The 9,325-nt window shown below is 35.8% G+C and overlaps 1 long non-coding RNA gene across 1 annotated transcript; it reads right to left on the bottom strand.

Moving 5' to 3' along the window:
* Positions 1–4,679: 4,679 nt before the first annotated feature.
* On the bottom strand, positions 4,680–5,992 carry LOC119775296. The gene is made up of 2 exons (XR_005279628.1): positions 5,514–5,992; positions 4,680–4,948 (listed from the first exon to the last, which is right to left on the bottom strand). It is a non-coding gene; the product is annotated as an uncharacterized LOC119775296 (long non-coding RNA).
* Between the last annotated feature and the right edge of the window lie 3,333 nt (positions 5,993–9,325).

Raw genomic sequence — 9,325 nt, forward strand, 5'->3', positions numbered from 1 at the left:
ACTCTGAAACATACCTCTAGCTGACAGAGCGACCCAGTTAGAGTGGTAAACATATAGGGATTGTAAAAATAATTTGCATTTACGACCGATATGCTGTATCCAGAACTCAACCTGGTTTAAATTAAGGAACCTTTTGCTCTGAATATGAATTGATTAATCAAGAAAGTAAACAACAGATTAATGAATTTGCAAAATAACCGTTAGTTGCAGCCCTAGTAACAAAGAAGGGAAACTAAAGTTAGAGAAATAAGATCTCTCTTTACTTTTTGATTTCCAACAGGAAAAAAAAAGCAAAAAAGAAACTGGCTGAAGTTTTTTGAAGCAGTTGAAGGCGTTTTACTACATTGTTTAGGCTTCCTCCATGTAAATCTAAAGGCTTGGATTAGAAAATGCATAGATTTTTTTTCTTACTTTTGGAATATTCTGCACGTAAAAGGAAGGGATTATAGAAACCTGTTTGAAATAGGATTTAAATCACCAGCTCTGATCAACAATAACATCAAATTTTTTTACTTTTTTTCATCTGAGGCCATTTTGATGCCATCCAGATGAAATGACTGCTTAAAAGCTTAATGTGCATGACTCTGGTTGAAGGACAATGACTTCCATCTTTTCTGAATTCAAAAGCTGAAAATTTCATGTCATTCAGGTTATGAATTATTACTGAATTATCACTTACTTATGAACAAATATAGCCAAGCATTATCAGTGGAAATGAATCCCATGCAGTCTGACAATTTTACTAATTGGAAGCATATTTAATAATTTATAGTTAAAACAACTGAGCCTAGAACTGACCACCTTTTCTCTACACAAACAATCATGTAGCTTAAATAATAGTTGTCAAAAACAACAAAAGAATGTTAATATTTCCTTGGACGAATGTAAGTTTAAATCAACCTGGTCCCTTAATTCCTATAGCATCTAAAGGACTATTATTATTGACTGTATCAAATGAACAATTAAGATTTAATATGAGAAAACAGGGACAGGTTCATTAGCTTAGACTCCGAGAATATTACTGGGAAATTTCACCACTGCTTTTTTAGTGCAAAGAGGAGCTTTAAAACCTGACTTGATCCCTTCAAAGAGGTAACTTCAGTGTAAGCACACACACATTTAATAAGCACCTTTTTTTAAGAATTTTGAATAAGTATGATTAAATACAGCACCATTTTAATAACTCAGAAAGCTCAACTAAATGAAAACAGCCCTAACAGAGGCCATTTCTCAATATGTGTACTCGTGAAACGTCATCAGCCTCAGCCCTAGTACTGTACCAATTCACAAGAACAGCAGACCGAGAACGGACAAAGTCCCCAGATGTTGTTCTTGTCTCTCCCTATTTACGGAGTATGACTTTCAGACTTGTCCGTTATTGAGATTTACAGCTGTCCTATCCAGCACCACGGCAGCAGCAGCTTTCAGGTTTGCGCTCAAAGAGCTCAGAGTATTAAGTTAAAAGTTCTCTTTTCTCTTGCCGTGGTTCAATAAAAGTACATTTTAAGATAATTTAAGCCAGGAAAATTATAATTCTAAGCATCACTATATGGCCCATGTACTGATTTAATGCGTTATTAAAAAAAAAAAAAATCAGAAGTTGAAAGGACCGCAGCAACCAACGGACCTCTGAGGGTAACAGCAGCCAGCTCTAATCCTAGCCCGTCTGCAGCAGCCCTCTCTCAGCATAGCCGTGTGTGAAGGACCCCTGGATCTGATGGCAAGTTTTTTTGTTTGATTTGGCAAAATGGTGATTTTATTTGTGTTTTTTCTGACTGTGTTCACCATTATTTCCCCCATGATTAAAAAAAGTAAGAATTTATTATTATCTAGAAACTATTAATAACAGCGGGTGAAATTCTCTGTTTATTCAAATATCTCTGCAAAAGGAGGGTGAATCTGACCTGACTGATAAACCACTTGCTGTACAATAAACAGACTACTACAAGTTAATACGATGATGTCTTTATTTCTAATAATCCAGGATTACAGAAATCTAACATCTATGCAAACAGTACACACTACTAGAAAATAAAACATGAGGTAGACTAAAATAATAATTTGAAAGAGGGGAAAAAGGGTCTAAGAGTCCATTTAGATGACTTATAAAGACTGTGCAAGGGAAGCCAAATGTTAATACATTAATTAAATTCCGTTCAAAGCACCAGATATAACAAGCAATAATAGATACCATTAAAACAATGTGAATTCATTCAGTTCAGTTTATTAATATTGCGCCAATTTGCAACACATGTCATCTCAAGGCACTTTAGAGATCACCAGATCATACAGTCAAATTGATTCAAAGTTTTCTATCTAAGGAAAAACAGTTGCATTGACTTGAAGGCAATCCCTCACACTAAGCATGTTTGTAGCAACAGTGGAGAGGAAACTCGCTTTTAACAGGAAGTAACCTCCAGCAGAACCAGGCTAGGTGTGAGCGGCAATCTGCTGATGCCGACTGGAGTTCAAGGAAACAGAAGCAGAGATACAAAAAGCAGCTGTAAAAGGCGGCCCGGTCCAGGAAACTCACAGCCAGGCAGAGGAGCTCCGAGGCAGCTCCGATGTCAGAGGATGAAGAGAGAACATCCAGCCAGTCAGTCAGTCAGAGAAACGGGACTACACTGAAAAACAGGCTGATCTTTAACATTTGTAAACAAAGGTGTTAATGATAGCAGCACAGCTGATATTTCTCTCCAGGATGGTGTCACAGCCAAACAGGAACAGACGAGGCGAAGCTACTATGAGAAAAAGCAGAGAGAGCTTAATGTTAGAGATTTAACTAACAGATTCTGCAGAGTGGGAGATTAGGGATAGAATGAAGCAGAATAAGGAAAAAGGGGTCCCTGTGTCCCATTCAGCCTACTGTATAATGGTAAAGGTTTACAAATGTATTAACAATATAGCATTGTAGCACCACAGCAAACCTACATTCAACTAACCTAGTAAATAAAGGGGGACGGATACTTTAATCCACAGTCAACAAAGGAGGATCAAGATGGCGGGCCCCCTACCATTCAGTCAAGGGAGGTGGAGCAAGAGGCTGGAAAAATACTGGGGTGTTGGACCACCAAATGGTGGACTTGATAACGTGACTAAAGGGGGGGAGGGTTTGATATCAATGGAGGTATATCTTTACTTATGAACTCACGAAATGGCTGCTCCTATCATGTGAAGAGAGAAGGGGGTTACAGATCTCCAGACAATAGACCTTAAGACTCCGAAAAATGACCGCCCCTGCAATGTAATTGCCCAATGGTTTGAAGGGTCTACAATCCTGTTGAATGACCCAGAGGTGTGGTGAGTCCAGTTTTTGTTTCATAACTAAAAGGAAGACGATGTTATCTTTTCGGCCCAATGGGGAAGAGAAAGTAACTATCTGGTCCACCTGGGGGGCTGTGTACGGGGATATGATTCTGGAACAAGATAGTAGTGTGTACCCCATTGGCAAGTGATATCTGCAAACCCTTCTAAAGGTTGGAGCTATAAACTGTAAAGTACACAAAGGCTAAATAATTTGTTTACCAACTTCCAAGTGCGGTTGTATGAGAACACAAGGCTATCGTGAACTGAAGAGACAATTCAGTAGGGTTGTATCGTGGCTGCTAATACAACTGACCTGTTTGATGAAAAAGGATGTGGCTTCAGGAAGAAGACAGCAGGCAGGTCAATGTTTTCCATTTGCCCAGCCAGGTGGATCTCACAGGATCCCTATCTGAGGTAATACCCAATAGGTTAGGAGATCCAAGAACCCAGGTTGGTAAGATGTGCCACAGCTCCATAGGAGCGAGAGGAGGGAGGAGCTGAGCATAGATGTGACAACAACAATCCTCAGTTACTCTACTACACCAATCTCAGGACAAAGGAAACTAAAAACTCAAGATGAAAGAAACACATAGAAACACTCACAACCAGTCACACCACATTCATTCACAACATGAAACCAGGGCTCTTTTATAAACCCTTTTTAAATTGAATTGAATATTTGGAGGCTTAAGTTAAATTCAACCTTTTTCATTAACTGTTCAGTTTTTTGTGCTTCTGGGTAACCCCTTTACTTTTTACACTGAAGATGTGTTTGAAACCAGATACTTCTGGATATCGGTCAGTAGCTGTTGTAGCAAGAACACGTTTTAATGTAGAAAAAGTTAAAGTAATGCTCCTTCAGGTCCCTTTCAGATGGTTTTAGTTTTAAAGATCAGCAATTATTTACAACCTTTTCTAAAAAAAAAAAAGGGAAGCAGAATAGAGGTAATATTCCCAAATGGAGCTCTCCCCCTTTTTTTTGCCTCATTTAAGGGAAAAGTAGACACAAAAGCTTGCAGTAACAGATAATGAGAAGAGATATGTGTCCAAAGATTGAAACAATCCTGAGAGACTCTGTTTAAGTAAACAGTCTGCTATTTGTCTGTTATAAACCAAAAATTGTTTTTTAAGCCCAAGCAGTGTTAACTGTGCACATCACTAGTAGGATTATGATTTGTCATATCCTGTGCCAGTAGGTCCAAATTGGGATAAAAGTAAACATTTTTGCTAGTTAAAAAATGATTGAACTTTTATATAGCTGTAATTATAAAAATATTACACCACAATAATGCAACCTGTTCACCATGGTTTAAGAACATGTGTACATTTGGATTGTTTACTGGTAGGAACAAGAAAAGAGAGAATGCAATGCATAGGTATTAAATTGTTTTATAAATTGTGGGATTGTTAAAGTCATGTGCCTCACCCTATAGAGAAAAGTTGAACAGCAACTTTGCCCAACATTACAAAGAGATAATTTTAGAAAGTAAAAATGCAGCAAGCAGAACTTATTGTCAAAAGGATAAAAGGTAAAGTTAGAAACATCAGAAAATCAGCTCAAACTCAAACTTGGATTTTTTTCAGAAGGTGCAGTATCTAGAAATGGTCTAAGGCAGGGATTTTCAAACAGGGGTACTCATACCTAGCCTGGGTGCCAGTCCGAACTTAGTCCCGCCCACAAGGTTTGAGTTCGGGGAAGTTCGGTCTGGCTCTGCTCCATAGTAGCGCGAGTATTATCGCCCACTGTCAGGCGATCCAATCAAATTGTCAGGGCGGGCTTTATACGATGATGGACAGATGATCAAGTGTAACGTAATCAACCACGTGACCAAAGCGCGCTTGGGTGACAACAATAATGGCTGCCGCTGGAGAGTTTGGGTGAGTAGATTCTGCTATTAGGTCTGTTCTAGAAGATATCGACAGCAAATTAATTTTAAAAGAGGAACAGAGAAACGCGATCAAGTCTCATCTTCTTATTCTAGGCGTGAAACTGCACGCTTTGATTTTTGTGGACAACAACTATGCCTCGCTTAACATACGTCACGCACTCCGTTGCTCTTATTGGTTGTAGATCTATCCAATTGAGTGCAGAGGCATTTTCTTTCCTGGTTCGTTCGAAACACGCCCCATAATCACAGCTCTATGGAGCAGTATCAGACTCATATTCTGACTAGAATTGAGTCGGACTACGTCAGGCTAACTCATACCCCTAGTGGCCAGCGAGTGCATTAGAAGGAGTACATGAAACTAATAAAATTTCTTAGGCGGTAAAATAAAAGAGGGCTGGGATCTGTTTTGCTTTTTGATGACCCAACGGAAAAATTATAAAAAGCTTTTATCAACCAAAAAGCAAGTTTTCTTATATGTTTGAGTACACCTTCAGCTTTGACGCACATCAAAAACAAGCCGAGGAACAGACTGAATGTAGAGAAAAGCCTGGGATCAGCTGTTTTTCACACTGAGCTATCGAGCTCATCAAAGCATCTCAGGTGTCTTAATGAAAACAGACTAAAATTAATTAAGTCAGTTTGACTATAACTTTAGTTCTGTATTTTTGTTCCTAATTCATCAAGTTTGATGAGAGGAGCTCCAGCTTTATAAATGCAGGCTTAAAATACAATTTTATTTAGTATTTATTTCAATTCCTTACTAACTTCCAGGCAATATATTTATGTTTTTTTTTTATTATTTGAGATGGAAAGCATATTATGCCAAAGCATTAAATGCTCAAATCAAAAGATTAAGTAAAATATATATATATTTTTTTTTTTCAGTTTTTTTACGTTCAATCATCAATACTTTTACTGAGAGGGGGAACTCATGGTAAGACAAAATGTCCAAAGGGGTACACAAGTCAAAAAAGGCTGGAAAACACTGGTCTAAGGTGTTGTGATCTCTTTTGAAGCAGTCAGCAAAGTATTTAAAAGTAACTAAGAACAAAAAAGCATAACAGGTTAACTACGGTAACTATAATTCATTTTCAGCAATTTCAAAAATATATGTACCAGCGGACATAATCATATATATATAAAGATATTACATTCGGTGTGTAAAGAAAAAACTACTGGAAGCTCCAAAAATTTTATTATAAAGGATATTTTGGAAACACCCAAACAAACAGTTACCACAGTGAGTGATTGTGATTTCATCTCAAAAGACACTTTATGATTCAGGAAATCAAAGTCTTAAGTAAAACATTATCAATGAAGCTCATATCTTTTGAAATTAAAGCAAGATTTGCTAAATGGTCTAATCAAAACGCCGTCGTGCAGCCTTGTCCTCAAACAAACGCTTGAATAGCTGCTCTTCTGCTTGCTGCTCTGCAAGGTTCTCTTTCCCATTGATGACCCTAACCAAGATAAAGAAGGTTCAATGTGCCATGATAATTCACATATAAACATATAAAGATGGTGGTCACATTTCAAAATCCCTAATAAGAGTGATAAAATTAATAATTTTTTGTAAAATGTCCATGATTACACAAAGAGCAGAAAATACAGTACTCACTTCTTTATACCATGAACTGCATGAGTGATTCCATGAATTGCATGAGTGATTCCATGAATGAGCAGCCCAATAAATCCCTCTCCAGGTTGAGCCATCATAACAACCATGGACAATACAAGAAACATCCATGCACACTTCATCTTAGGAGAAAAAAGACATCAATCGAAAAACCTTTTTGTTGCAGTTCAAGACTTTTTAAAGTTTACCGATTACATTGATTCAGTAGTGTGAAACTTACTTAAATTACACATTTAAATTTCAAACCTAAGATGTTGTATACTTGTTATAATTTTTATCACTAAAGTGCATTTTAAGTCTTTTATTTTTGGATTTTGATCATTAAAGCTGTAGATGTCTGAATCAGAAGGCCTTTTCCTGCTAACATAAAAAAATAATACTATAGACTACAGTAATTTGGTAAAACATTATCAGGGATATTTATTTTTGGTTATTACTTTGAGATAAATTTGACAAAGATTTAAAGTTCTTACCTTTAAACTGTATTACAGTCTGTCTTTTTGTAATAGAGATTTAAGTAGCAGGGCTATGAAGAGATCTGAGTGCCAGTAGTCGTGCACCTCTTATATATTGGCCACAATAGTTGAGATTCGTGATTATGCAACATTTTTACATGTTACATAACTGGTCATTAGTAGAATCTCACAAGCAGGTCAGATAATTCCTCATCATTTGGCTAACAAAACATCCCCTCCCATGAGTTCAGTTTTTCAGTTTTATGATAGTATATAGAAAATAGTATACATATATATATATATAAATGGTTACCTGTATTAACTTTAAAACAAATTATTCCAGAGGTTTTGCAAAATGTCATGGTGACAGTAAAATGGACTGATTTGTTTGCACCCATTTTGGAATGCATTGCAATAAAAAATCTATCATGTTTTTGTTTTATTTTGCCCTGTATGTTGTAGCTGCTGTGTTTATGTTGTGTATTGAATAAATGACCTGCAAATGCATGCCTCATTGCGTTAATAGCTTATTTGCTGTGTTATTAGTTCCCCAAAACAGTGTGCGGGTTAAATCTAAATATAGACCAAAAACTCACCAAGTCGTTATTTGAAATCTATAGAATTGAGCTCAGTTATTTAAAAGTTTCCATATAGTTTCCTTATAAGTAGCATACCTTTTAACCCCTCTACAATAAAGGGCAATATTATCAGATGTGTGTGTGTGTTTATTTTATAGGTTCTAATGTATTTTTTTGAGGTCCTAAAGAAATGTTTTTTTCTTTTTCTTTTTTAGTGGGTTTGGTCAAAATAAAACAAGACATCATGGATGCTTTCTAATAGAAGACGTTTATGTAGTAAAAGCTTTTTTTCACTCACTTTCAACATCTCTGTTGCTGCTGCTTTAACTGTCAATTATTCTAAAATATTTTTTTTAATTAACCATCCCAAGTTTTACATGTGGTAAAATTTTCAAGAAGTGCACAGTGTTTATGTTAAATATTTTTGCTCTTACTCTACAGCATTTTACCTAATAATTCTGCTTTTTATAAACTTTAAAAACATTTTATAGTAAATACCTGTCTTTTGCTTCTGTTGCACCAAAATTTCCCCCAGGACAGATATTGCCCCATCACTGGGTTACGAAAAAATATATTATGATTTTTTGCTATTTACCAAAATGATCAAAGCTCTGATTTGACAGTTTTCAACAGAAGCAGTTTTTATGCTATCTTGACATTGTATAAAACACAGAAATGTTTCATTTTTGGATTTGCTTGTAGGACTATACTTTCTAAATGTTTTCTAAGAAAGATTAACATATTCTTTATTTTTGTGTGAGATTGAAGGTATGAATGGAAATACACAGTTTTTCTTTTTTGTTTAATTTTTTGAAGATGCAGAAAGAAAAATGGTTAGCAGGCATTGTGTGTAAAGCTCTGGAATTTATTTTGGAACTTTCTATTTCACATTAGGCAGGAAAAACTGCATTGGGGTCAATATAAAGTTCTTTATTTTGAAGACAACTACATAGTTAAATCTATTTTTCCAAGGGGGGCTTAGTCAATATATACTATCTTATAGAGAAAGAAAAGCTTGAAGTTTTTTTTAAGCTCTGGACAAATATAATCACAATGTTTTTGGTCAAACGTTGTAAAGTTTTTCCAAGTATTGCTGCTCCTCATACTGAGGCTTCTTTTGGCCCACTTGTTACTGTTTTGCCTCTTTCTCTGCATGTTCTTGATAGGGTTAAAGGAAAAGAGGAGCAATTAGGCATGATTTTCTAATGTAATCTAATCAAAATCCATGCAAAAAACATTTTGCTTAATTTTTTTTTGCCTTTTAGCCAATAAACAGCTTTTTTATTAGCTGTTAAGTTTTTAACTTAGACATTCGTTCCAAGTTTAATTTTTGTTAGATTGTGAGCAGAAAAGATTTTTCACAAGTGTTTATGGCAGCAGATAAAAATTCTACACAATAACATTGTTAACTTCATGATTACTCTTTAATTACTTCAGCTTTTTAATTACCATTTCAAAACA

Source organism: Cyprinodon tularosa, unplaced genomic scaffold, assembly GCF_016077235.1.
Source record: "Cyprinodon tularosa strain WSP-4 unplaced genomic scaffold, ASM1607723v1 ctg864, whole genome shotgun sequence".
Lineage (NCBI taxonomy): Eukaryota > Metazoa > Chordata > Actinopteri > Cyprinodontiformes > Cyprinodontidae > Cyprinodon > Cyprinodon tularosa.